Raw genomic sequence first — 13,844 nt, 5'->3', positions numbered from 1 at the left:
AGGCTCCAACAACTTTGGTGTTGGTTTCTGCAGCACTGATGGGGTTAACTCCTGAGCTTCTCTGAAGTGGTAGGTCATTTTCAGTAGCGGTGCCAGGAGCAGTGGCAATCATGTGGGCTGGTGGACTACAACCCAGGGGATAAGGTGGCTTCTTGATCTCCGGGTGATATTTCCTTTCCCTTTCACTTCTCCAGTTCTTGCAACAATTTTACTACCAATTCTCTGATTGTAAACAACTAAATCCTTCTCTGCTAGAAATATAGGGTGGTTTCATTTTTCTCAATGGTCACTAGCTGATACAGTATCTGAGGTTCTGAGCTGCACTTTGGCAGCTTTCTGAGACCAGAGAGAAAAATAAGAATTCAGAACCTGGCCGGGCGCTGTGGCTCAGGCCTGTAATCCCAGCACTTTGGGAGGCCAAGGTGGGCGGATCACGAGGTCAAGAGATTGAGACCATCCTGGCCAACATGATGAAACCCCGTCTCTACTAAAAATACAAAAACTAGCTGGGCGCGTTGGTAGCCACCTGTAGTCCCAGCTACTGGGGAGGCTGAGGCAGGAGAATGGCGTGAACCCGGGAGGCGGAGCTTGCAGTAAGCCGAGATCGCACGACTATACTCTAGCCTGGCGACAGAGCGAGACTCCATCTCAAAAAAGGAAAAAAAGAAAAAAAAAAAAAAAGAATTCACAACCGAGCAAGGATTTCACCCTGGTAAGTAGGAGTTAATCAGGAATAAAACAGCTCCCACAACTGAGCTTCCAGTCCTCTGGGTAGATCACAAAACCCCAAGCCTTGAAATTGGATTAAGATGGTCCTGGTCGACTTAAGCCCTCTAGGCTTCTTAAATTAATCAGTTTTGGAAAATTCCCTATCTTATATTCTCAAATATTGCTTTTGCTTCTCTTTTGGGAATAACAATTAATCGTGCGTTGCACATTCTCATTGCGTATTCTATGTCTTTCACCTACTTCTCTGTATTTTCCATCTTTTTGTCTGCTGTCCATACTTCATCTTGATAGATTCTTTTAACCTAATTTTTAGTTTAATAATTCTGCTGTATCTAATTTGGGATTAAAGCCATCCATTGCATTCTTAACTTTTGTTATTGCCTTTTTCCCCAATTCTAGAACTTCCAGCTTTTTTTTCAAGTTTGTTACCACTTTTTATAGTTGCTAGTTGTTTGCTTTTGAATTTTTAAAAATTTGACTTTATCGGCATTTTACATTTCTATACTTTCAATAATATGCTTAAAATACATAAATCAAAATTGATAGAACTACAAAGAGAAATTGACAAGTCTGTAATTATAGTGGGATATGATGAAATACCTCTGTCAGTAATTGATAGAAGCAGCAGACAAAAATTATTAATTATGTGGACAATTTGAACAGCATGACTAACAAAACTACTTAATGTCCACATATAGAGGTCTGCAGTCAACAACCATAGAATGCATATTATTTTTCAAGCTCACACAGAGTATGAAGATGTTGGTTCTTCCAAATGCATCTGAAGATTCAGTGCAATCCCAGTCAAACTACCAGGCAGATCCTTTTGTAGTTCGCAAGTGATGACTGAGTTTTCACCCTCATGCATGAGGTGTGCCTCCCTCAAACCTTGTTATGATATAGGCACATTAACCATCTGACATGAAAACAAAACAAAATACCAGTCAGGTATTTCCCAGGACCTGACAAACTTATTCTAAAATTAACCTAAAAATACTAATATTAAAAGACTGAGAATAGTTAAGACACCCTTGAAGAAAAATAGATACTAAAATTAAAGACAGAATAATTAAGACATCTTTGAAGGAAAAAAAAAAAGCTTGAGAAAAATTGGCCTACTCACTATCAAGACTTGTAAATTTATAATGATTAAGATAGTGTGATATTGGCATGAAGACTGAAAAATAGACAAATGGGACAGGAGACATAAGCCAAGTATTTATTTATATGTGTATATTGGTATATAAATATATATAAATATTGAGAAAAGGCTATCTTTTCAATATATAATGCCAGGACAATTTGATATCCATAAAGGAAAAAATGAAATAGGACCCTTTTCTCACACTATATATAAAAGATAATTCTAGGCAGTCAGTAGACCTAAGTGTGAATGGCAAAGTGGAAAAGCTTTTAGAAGGTAATACAGGTGAATGCCTTCAAGACTTCAGGGTGTGGAAAAACAAGACTCAGAAAGCTCTAACTTTAAAATAAAGGATTGGTGTATTTGTTTTTAAGACAATGTTAACTACATTTTAGTAATTATTGATTTTCATTAATATTGTTTTAATTGATAAATCCCAATATACATTTATGGGGTACAATGTGATGTTTTGATACATGTATACAAAAAGGAATTACTAAATAAGTCTAATTAGCATATCTAGCACCTCTGTTTTTGTGGTGAGACATTTGGAATTTACTGTCTTAGGTTTTTTGAAATGTGTAATACATTATTATATAATGTGCAATAGACCTCAAAAATTTATTCTTCCTGTTTAACTGAAACTTTGTACTCTTTGACCAATATCTCCCTATTCCCTCCTTACTTCCCTGCACCTCCCAGCCTCCAGTAACCATCATTCTATTCTCCACTTCTGTGAGTTTGGCTTTTCTAGATCCCACATAAGTGAGATCATACAGTGTCTGTCTTTCTGTGCCTACCTTATTTCACTTAACCTAATGTCTTCCAGGTTCATCCATGTTGTTGAAAATAACGGGATTTCCTTCTTTATAGGGTTGAGCAGCAATCCATTAGGTGTGTATATCACATTTTCTTTATCCATTTATCTGTTGACAGATGCCTAGGTTGATTGCATGTCTTGACTATTGTAAATAATGCTGCAATGAACATGGGAGTACAGGTAGCCCTTAGACATTGATTTAAGTTCCTTTGGATATATACCCAGCAGTGGGATGGCTGGATCATTTGGTTGTTCTATTTTAAGTTTTTTGAGGAACTTCCATACCATTTTACAGAATGGCTATATTAATTTATATCCAGTAATAGGGTACAAGAGTTTCCTTTTCTTCACATCCTTGCCAATGTTTATCTTTCCTCAGTTTGGTAATAGCCATTCTCACAGGTGTGAGGTGATAGTTCATTATGGTCTTAATTTGCATTTCTCTGATGATTAGTGATGTTGAGCATTTTTTTCATGAACCTGTTGGCCATTTGTATGTCTTCTTTTGGGAACTATATATTCAGATCCTTTGCCCATTTTTAAAATTGGGTAATTAGTTTTCTTGCTATGGAGTTGTTAACCTCTTGCCAGGTGCATGATTTGCAAATATTTTCTCCCATTCTGTGGATTGTCTCTTCCTTCTATTAATTGTTTCATTTGCTATGCAGTAGTTTTTAGTTTGATACTATCCCACTTGTCTATTTTTGCTTTTGTTGCCCGTGTTTTCAGATATATATATATAAATTACTGCCCGGGCCAATGTTGTGGAGCATGTTTTCTTCTAGTAGTTTTATAGTCTCAGGTCTTATATTTAAGTCTTTAGTCTATTTTGAGTTGATTTGTGCACATGGTATGAGAAAAGGATCTAATTTCACTCTTCTGTATGTGGATATACAGTTCTCCCAACACTACTTATTGAAGAGACTGTCTTTTTCCTGTTGTATATTCTTGAAACCTATGTCAAAAATCAATTGGCCGTAGATGTATGGGTTTATTTCTGGGCTCTCTAAAGGATTAATATATTAGACTACATTAAAATTAAGATATTTTGCTCACCAAAATACAAATAATGAGAGACAAACAGCAAACCACAAGATGGGAAAATATGTTTGTAACATAATTTTATTTGTCATGTAACAAATAAAAGGTTTATATCTAGAATATATTTTAAAACTTCTTCAAATTAATAGTAAAAATACATGTTATCTAATAGAGAAATGGGAAATGACTTAAATAAGCATATTATAAATAGGGTATCTAAATGACCAAGTAATGTATGAAAAGATATATATGCTTATTATTACTCAGGGAAATGCAAATTGGAACTTTGATAAGATAACACTATGTACTTATCAGATTGGCTAGAATGAAAAAGTTCAACAATCCCAAGTGCTAGAAAGGGTGCTCAAAGACAGAAGCTGCCGTTTATTGCTGACAAGAGTAAATTGGTATGCTGCTTTTAGAAAACAGTCTTTGCAGTGAGTAGAAGATGCCCATACCTATTGACTATACCTATACTCCTTGACATGCGCCCTATAGAAAGGTAGGCTTAGGTGTATCAGGATTCATATTCACAAATGTCCATAGCAGCGTTGCTCATAATTGTCAAAAAGCAGAAACAATCCTTATGTCTATCGGCATTAGAATGGATAGATCAGTTGTGTTATATCCATATGGAATGCAATGCAGCACTAAAATGAAGGAATTATAGCTATCTATAGTCATATAGCTTATTTTAAAAAGATAATATTGAATAAAATAAGCCAGATACAGAAATAAATGTATGAGTTCTTCCATGTAAAGTTCCAAAACAAAAAGATTAGTGTATTGGGGATACAGACTGAAATGGCAAACTAATAGAGCAAAGGAAGGAAGTGGTTATTTTAAAAGTTAGGTTAATGGTAACCTTTAAGGTAGAGGAAGTATTGTGATTGGAAGGGAGCTGGCCATGTTCTGTTTCTTCACCTGGAGGTTGTTATATATGGCTTCCTTAAGCTGTACATTTGTATTTTATTTATTTATCTGTTCATGTGTTATATTTCATAATAAAAAATTAAGAAGCACTGCTTGGGAAAGGTTGAGACTAGAGACAGGAAGGCCAATTCATATATTGCTGTAATAGTCTAGGTATAGGTGGAGCAGGGTGGTGGTGGTGAGAACAGGATTGCAAATGTCATTATTTTACCTATGAATCTGTCTATTTCTGCCCACTGTAAAGGGGCATTTTGATTTTAAAACATATTTCTGTAAATGTCAGTACCTTAAAGGATAGTCTGTTTATAAATTGAGCCCAATTATTTAGGATTCCCTTGTTAATGTCAATTGAGAGAGGTATTGGCTTTGCCTATCAGCAGGTAAATTCTAAGACATTTCAAAGCTTGCGTAGAGTATAAGGTTTTCTCAGGTATTGATAAACTGGAAAGTTATAAACAGAAAGACATGGTTTGTTTCTGCTATCAAGGTCAGCCACAATAATGCGTGCCGGGGAAGCAGTGATCCAAGCGAATCCCTTGCTTCTCTCATCGCCCTGAGCTAAGTGATCCAAGAACATTATCTCTACCACAGGCATCTCAAGTCAAAGGTGTGCCTGTGGATGTTAGATGCTCAGGATTAGAAGGTGATCAGAACGATAAAAGACTCTTGATTTGTTCTGCTGTTTTATACATGGTCTATATAACATCTTATGTGTACTTGTTTTTTTTCAGCTTCTTTTCCTCTATTGTTAGCTTCTGGGAAATTCAAAAACAAATTTGCGCCCAAAATAGAGAGTACTTTGCAGCATATCTTTTACATATTAAAATGATCTGTGGCTTTTTCTTTTCTATTTATTCCAGTTTCTGTTTTTTAAAAAATTAATAGACGTTATTTTCTTTAGAACAGTCTTAGATTTATAGAAAAATTGAGCAGAAAGTACAGAGTTCCTGCATATCCCCTTCCCTCCCACACTTTCCCCTATTATTAACGTCTTGCACCTGTGTGATAACTTTGTGTTAATTGGTGAGCCAAGATTGATATATTATTATTAACTAAAGTTCATAGTTTATACCTGATATGGTTTGGCTCTGTGTCCTCACCTGAATCTCATCTCGAATTGTAATCTCTGCGTATCAGAGGAGGGGCCTGGTGAAAGGTCATTGCATCATGGGGGTGGATTTCCTCCTTGCTGTTTTTGTGATATTGAGTGAGTTCTCATGAGATCTGATGGTTTTTAAGTGTGGCACTTGCCCATTTCCTCTCCTACTGCCATGTAATATGTTGCTTTGCTTCCCTTTTGCCTTCTGCCATGATTGTAAGTTTCCTGAGGCCTCCCCAGCCACGTAGAGCTGAGTCAATTAAACCTCTCTTTTTCTTTATAAATTACCCAGTCTCAGGTAGTTCTTTATAGCAGTGTGAAAACGGACTAATACAATACCAACAGTTCAATTTTGGGGTTTTGACAAATGTAAAATGACATGTATTCACCATTACAATATCATACAAAACAATATCACTGCCTAAAAATCTCCTGTGTTCTACCTAGTCAATGATCAATGATGTGGAGCATCTCTTCACAGGCTTATTTGCTGTCTGTATGTCTTCTTTGGTGAAGTATCTGTTCAGAATTGTTGCCTATTTTTAAGTTGGGTTGTTTGTTTTCTTATTATTGAGTTTTAAGAATTCATTGTATATTTTGGTTCTTTATCAAATATATGTTTTGCAAATATTTCCTCCCAATCTGTGGCTTGTCTTTTTATTCCCTTAATGATGTCTTTTCAAATAGATCAATGGAACAGCATAGAGGACCCAGAAATAAACTTGCACACTTACAACCAACTGATCTTTGACAAAGTTAAGAAAAATAAACAATGGGGAAAGGGCACCTTATTCAATAAGTGGTACTGGGAAAACTGGTTAGCCCTATGCAGAAGAATGAAACTGGACCCCTACCTCTTACCACATACAAAAATTAATTAAAGATGGATTAAGACTTAAATGTAAGACCTCAAGCTTTAAAAATCCTGGAAGAAAGCCTAAGAAATACTCTTCTGGATATTGGCTTAGGCAAAGAATTTAAGTCTTCAAAAGCAAACACAACAATAACAAATATTGACAAGTAGGACCTAATTAAATGAAAGAGCTTTTGCATAGTAAAAGAAACTATCAACAAGGTAAAGAGATAACCTACAGAATGGGGGGAAAGCTATGCATCTGACAAAGGACTAATATCCAGAATCTATAAGGGACTTAAAACAATCAACAAGAAAAAACAAACAACTACATTAAGAAGTGGGCAAAGGATATAAACAGAAACTTCTCAAAAGAAGGCGTACAAGCAGCCAACAGACACATGAAAAAATACTCCACATCACTAATCATCAGAGAAATGCAAATCAAAACCACAATGAGATACCATCTTACACTAGTCAGAATGGCTATTATTAAAAAGTCAAAAAAACAACAGATGTCAGTAAGGTTGCAGAGAAAAAGGAATGCTTATACACTGTTGGTGGGAATGTAAATTATTCTGTCCTCTGCGGAAAGCAATTTGAAGATTTCTCAAACAAGTAAAAATAGGGCCGGGCATGGTGGCGCACGCCTGTAATCCCAGCACTTTGCGAGGCTGAGGCAGGTGGATCACCTGAGGTCAGGAGTTCAAGACCAGCCTGGCCCACATGGCGAAACCCCATCTCTACCAAAAAATACAAAAATTAGCTTGGTGTGGTGGCAGGCACCTGTAGTCTTAGCTCTTCAGGAGGCTGAGGCAGGGAGAATTGCTTGAATCTGGGAGGTGGAGGTTGCAGTGAGCCAAGATCACACCACTGCACTCCAGCCTGGGCAACAGAGCAAAAACAAACAAACAAACACCAAACTAAAAAATATAAAAAATAGAACTATCATTCAACCCAGCAATCCCATTACTTGGTGTATACCCAGTATACCCAAAGGAAAACCAATCATTCTATCAAAAAGACATATGCACTCATATATTTATTGTAGCACTATATATATATAGGAGTACTATATATATAGGAGTACTATATATATGTAGGAGTACTATATATATAGGAGTACTCTATATATAAGAGTACTATATATATAGGGGTATATATATATATATAGGAGTACTATATATATAGGCGTACTATATATGTACACATATATATATATAGGAGTACAACACAGACATAAAAAAGAATGAAATCGTATCCTTTGCAGCAACATCAACACAGCTAGAGGCCATTATCCTACGTGAATTAACACAGAAACAGAAAACCAAATGCTGAACATTCTCACTTGTAAGTGGGAGCTTAACATTGAGTACGGACAACCATAAAGGTGGAAAAAATGGAGACTGGGGACTTCAAAAGCGGTGAGAGAGGGAGAAGGAAAAGTATCGAAAAACTACCTATTGGGTATTAGGTATTCAGGTGGTGCATTCAGTAGGAGCCTAAGTAAACCTCAGCATCATGCAATATATCCATGTAAAAAACCTGCACATGTACCCCCTGAATCTATAATAAATGAATAAATGAATGAATAAATAAAACAAAAAGCAGTATCTTTTGTGGAGAAGTAGCTTTTAATTTTAATGAAGTCCAACTTATCAATTTTCTTTCATGGACTGTGCTTTCAGTATTTTATCTAAAAAGTCATTGGCAAACATAAGGCTACCTAGATTTACTCTTATGTTTTCTTCTAGGAGTTTTATAGCTTTGCATTTACACTTAGGTCTGTGGTCAATTTTGAGTTAATTTTTGGGAAAGGAGTATGGCCTGGTCTAGATTCTTCTTTCTTCTTCCCTGCAAATGCCCAGTTTTTGCAGCACCGTTTGTTTAAAACAGTATCTTTTCTCTATTGAATTGCCTTTGCTCCTTTTTCAAAGGTCAGTTGACTATTATTTGTGTGGGTCTATTTCTGGGTTCTCCATTTTGTTCCATTGATCCATTTGTTTATTTATTTCATCAATACCACACTGTCTTGATTGCTAAAGTAAGTCTTGAATTTGGGTATCATTAGTCCTTTGACTTTGTTCTTTTCCTTCAATATTGTGTTGGCTTTTCTGTGTCTGTTGCCTTTCTGTATAAACTTTAGAATCAGTTTGTCAATATCCACAAAATCACTTGCTAAGATTCTGATTGGGATTGCATTGAATCTATAGATCAAGCTGGGAAAACTAACATCTTGACAATATTGAGTCTTCCTATTGATGAACATGGAATATTTCTTCATTTGTTTAGATCTTTGATTTCTTTCATCAGAGTATTGTAGTTTTCCTCATTATCAGTCTTACAAATGTTTTGTTAAGTATTTCATTTTTTTTGGTGCTTTATAAATGGTATTGTTCTTTTATTTTGAAATTCCAATTGTTTAATAGTAGTTCCTGTGTGTTTTTTAAAAAATATATATCTATTTCATTATCAACCTAAATAACAAAGAGAGGCTCTCTAAAAGAAAAAGAATATTTAATCAGGAATAGTGCATTGTAATGAGAATACATAAGCCATAGTAAGATATGTGCATGCTCAGGGAGGTAAAGAAAGACCATGGTTTTTAAAGGAAAAACAGGGAGGATTACACATTGTTTGAGATAACTAATCTTGGCTATAAGGATCAATAACAAGCTATAAGGATCAATAACAAGGGTGATGCCAGTCCAAGACTGAATAGGCAGTTGCTGGACAGATGCCCTCACAAAACTATTTTTTGTATGTGTAAGGCTGCAATGGCCTTTGTGCAAGGTTGTGGATTTTGCAGTCTTTTTGTCATCAGGAACTTATGTGTGACAGCCCTCCTCTCACGGCCTTTCCCAGCCCTATGTGTCAGGGTATTTTGTTTGGTTTTTAAACTCAAGTGACTCCATTTTGATTCTGAAAACTTCCACACTATTTTCTAATTGACTGGGGATTGCTAAAGCATTATGTTGAGGAATAACTTCTATACAATGAAACAATCCTTTGAAGTTTGATTAATTTTGATAATTGCATGCAAATTATAAAATCACCACCACACTTCAGATATAACATTGTTCCATTATTCCCCAAAGGTTCCTTATGCCCCGTTACAGTCAACGTCATCCCATTCGCCCGTCTCCAGACAACTGCCGATCAGCTTTCTATCCAGATAGTTTAGACATTTGCAAAATTATTGTTTTGTGTCTGACTTCTTTCACACATTACAATGTTTTTGAGATTCATCCATGTTATTGTATGTATTAGTAATTTCTTCTTTTTTATTGCTCAGTGATATCCCACAGTGTGTTTATATCACAGTTTATCTGTTCACCAGCTGATGGACATTTGGGTTGATTCTAATTTTTTCCCACAAAAAATGAATAGTCCTGTTTTCAGTATTTCTTTCTGTGGACATACATTTTTATTTCTCTTAGAAAAAACCTGAGAATGGATTGCTGGGTCTTGTAGTAGTGTGCAGATGACTTTATGACCCACTGCTATACTTTTCCCAAAGTGGCTAAACAATTTTGTATTTCTGCCAGTAATGTATGAGAATTCCAGTGCTCTATAATCTCACTAACATTTGATATTGTCCGTCTTTTTAACTTCATGAGTTTTAGTGGGTGTGTAGAAGTATTTCACTGTAATTGTAGTGACAGTTCCCTGATGTGTAATGATGGTGAGCATTTTTTTCATGTGCTGATTGGCCTTTTGTATACGTTCCTTAAAGGGTCCATTTGAGAATTCTGCTCATTTTTAATTGACTTGGTTGTTTTCTTCTTATGGAAATTTTTTTAATTCAGAAGGGTCTTGCAATAATACTATTCTTTAGATTAGACATGATAACACAATCCGTCTTAAAAGCACATAGATTTTCATTATTTACGGGGTATGAATATCATAGTTTTGTCCATTTTAATACACCTGAGTTTTGGTGTCTTGATTATCTATGATTTACACATTTTATTTTATTTTATTTTATTTTATTTTATTTTATTTTATTTTATTTTATTTTTTGAGATGGAGTTTTGCTCTTGTTGCCCAGGCTGGAGTGCAATGGCATGATCTTGGCTCACTGCAACCTCCACCTCCCAGGTTCAAGAGATTCTCCTGCCTCAGCCTCCCAAGTAGCTGGGATTACAGGCATGCACCACCATGCCCAGCTAATTATATATTTTTAGTAGAGACAGGGTTTCTCCATGTTGGTCAGGCTGGTCTCCAACTCCTGACCTCAGGTTATCTGCCCACCTCGGCCTCCCATAGTGCTGGGATTACAGGTGTGGGCCACCGTGCCCAGCCCACATTTTATTTTCTATAGTCAACAAAGTTTATGTGGAATATGAAATGTAATACTTCACCACAGTTGGAAATTTTTTGTTTCTAGAATCACTTGTATTTCTCGTTTTTCAGGGATTTCTGCTTTATTCAACTTCATCTAGTATATATTGTATTTTGACTAAACGTCTACATAGATATGAAGATTTTCCAGTCCCATTTGTTGAAAAAAATTATCTTTTGTCCTCATTGAACAACTTTGGCATCTTTGTTGAAAATCAATTGACCATATAAGTATATGTCTATTTCTGGAGTCTCCAAAGCTCCATTAATTACGTGCCTATCTTTATGCCAATATCACCCTGTTTAATTACAGTAGCTTTATAGTCAGTCATGAAATTAAATCCCCCAATTTGATTCTTCTTTTCCAAAATTGTTTTGCCTGTTCTCAGTCCTTTGACTTTTCATGTAAATTTTATTATATTTTCATTGTTTTAAATTTTTTATTTTTTTTTTAAGACAGAGTCTTGCTCTGTCGCCCAGGGTGGAGTGCGAGTGGTGCCATCTCAGCTCATTGCAATCTCCGCCTCCCAGATTTAAGCAATTCTCTTGCCTCAGCCTCCTGAGTAGCTAGGATTACAGGTGCCCACCACCACGTCCAGCTAATTTTTGTATTTTTAGTAGAGACGAGGTTTCACCATTTTGGACCAGGCTGGTCTTGAACTCCTGACTTCAGGTGATCTGCCCCCTTTGTCCTCCGAAAGTGCTGGGATTACAGGTGTGAGCCACTGCGCCTGGCCCCTCATGTAAATTTTAAAATCAGCTTGTCGATTTTTTAAAATTTGTCTGCTAAGATTCTGATCAGGACTGCATTGACTGTATAGATCAGTTTGGGGGAGAACTGCCATCTTAACACTATTGATCAATCTATGAGCACAGTGTATTTTTCTTCAGTTTCCTTTTGTGTTGATTTATAGTTTTCAGTGTAGAGGTCTTCTACATTTCTTGTAGAAATTTAGAAATTTCTAAATTTATTCTCAAGTGTATTATTAAAAATTTTTATTTTCTAATTTCTTATTGTTAGAATATAGAAATGTAATGGATATTTGTACATTGACTTTGTGTCCTATGACTTTCTTAAATTCAATTGTTAGTTCTTTTTTTGTATATTCTTTAGAATTTTTTAAATACATGATCATATTGTGTCAGTAAAGAAAGTTTTCATTATTCTTTTCCCTTTATTATGTTTTTATTTATTTCTTTGTGCCCATTAGTTAGATACCTCAGTATAATGTTGAAGAGAAGTGGGGGTGGATGACTGTCCTTCATTCCTGATCTTGGGCTGAAAGCACTGAACCTTTCACCATTGACCTTCAACGAATATGAAGTTGGCTATAGGTTTTTCACAGATGCCCTTAATTAGATTGAGTTTGTTCCTTCTGTTGCAAACTATGAATTTTTGTAATGAAAGGGTATTGAATTTTCTAAAATGCTTTTAAATTTTTTAGTATCAATTAAAATGATGATATGCATTTTCTTCTTTTTCATGTTAATATGGAGAATTACATTGACTGAGTTTTGAGTATTAAACTAATTCTGCATTCCTGGCGTAAACATTACTTAATCATGAACACATTAGGCTTTATATATATTGCTGTATTTCATTCACCAACATTTTGTTAGAATTTTTGTGTCCCTGTTTATGAGAAATCTTGAATTATAGTTCTTTTTTTTTCTTGTGATGTCTTTGTCTAGCTTTGTATTAGGATAATACTGACCTTATACAATGAGCTGGGAAGTATTTCCTCTTTCTCTGTTTTCTGAAGGACTTTGTGTAGATTTGGGTGTTATTTATTAAATATTTGATATAAATATTATTAGAGCAATCTTGCCGTAGAGTTTTCTCTGTGAGAAAGTTTTAAATTATGAATTCAATTTTCTTTCATTGATATAGGGCCATTTAATTTATTGATTTCACCTTGGATTGATTTTCTTAATTCACATTATTAAAAGAATTTGCCCATTTCATCTACATTGTCAGATCTGTTAGCTTAAATTTGTATAACATATTCCTTTATTATCTTTCTAATATCCATATTATCTCTAGTCTTATGCCCCTTTTTTTATTCCCTATTCTGATAATTTGTACCTCTATTTTTTTGTTTTGCTGGATCTATTGAGGCTTGCCAATTTGTTGGTCTTTTCAAAGAATCAGATTTTCTTCTCACTTTTCTTTTTTATTGCATGTTCATTTTTTATTTTATTGTTTTCTGCTCTTTGTTATATTTTCTTCTCTCTCCTTACTTTGAGTTTAATTTGCTCTTGTTTTTTCATTTTATAAGGTGAGACCTCAGATCACTGACTCTAGATCTTTCTTATTTTTTAACATAAGCATTTAAATACAGTTATTAATTTCCCTTTAGGCATTGATTTAGTTGCATCCCACAAATTTGATATAAATGATAATTTCATTGTTACTCAGTTCAAAATATTTTCTCATTTCTTTCATGATTTCTTCTTTGACCAGTAGATTATTTAGAAGTACGCCATCTAATTATTTGGGTTTTTCTCAATTATCTTATTGCTATGGATTTCTAATTTAATTTCTTTGTGATCAGAGGACATACATTGTATTATTTCAATCTTACATTGTTATAAACTTCCCTGTTGGTACTGATTTTGTTGTATTCCATATATCTTCATATGTTCCATTTCCATTTCCATTTGTTTCAAGACATTTTAGAATTTTCTTCTTGATTTCTTCATTGACCCATTGATTATTCAGGAGCATATTGTTTAATTTCCATGTGTTTTTGTAATTTTCAAAGTTCTTGTTATTGATTTCTAGTTTTATTTCACTGTGCCAAAAAAAGATGCTCAATATGATTTTGATCTTTCTGAATTTGTTGAGACTTGTTTTGTGTCCTATACTGGAGAATGTCCA

General features: G+C 34.8%; 1 non-coding gene across 1 annotated transcript; it reads left to right on the top strand.

Moving 5' to 3' along the window:
- Window positions 1–1,549: 1,549 nt before the first annotated feature.
- Window positions 1,550–1,651, top strand: LOC129461682 (small nucleolar RNA U13). Its single transcript, XR_008650656.1, has one exon. It is a non-coding gene; the product is annotated as a small nucleolar RNA U13 (small nucleolar RNA).
- The last annotated feature ends 12,193 nt before the right edge of the window (window positions 1,652–13,844 follow it).

This window comes from Symphalangus syndactylus, chromosome 1 (genome assembly GCF_028878055.3).
Source record: "Symphalangus syndactylus isolate Jambi chromosome 1, NHGRI_mSymSyn1-v2.1_pri, whole genome shotgun sequence".
NCBI lineage: Eukaryota > Metazoa > Chordata > Mammalia > Primates > Hylobatidae > Symphalangus > Symphalangus syndactylus.
This window is presented reverse-complemented; position numbering and strand designations above follow the sequence as displayed.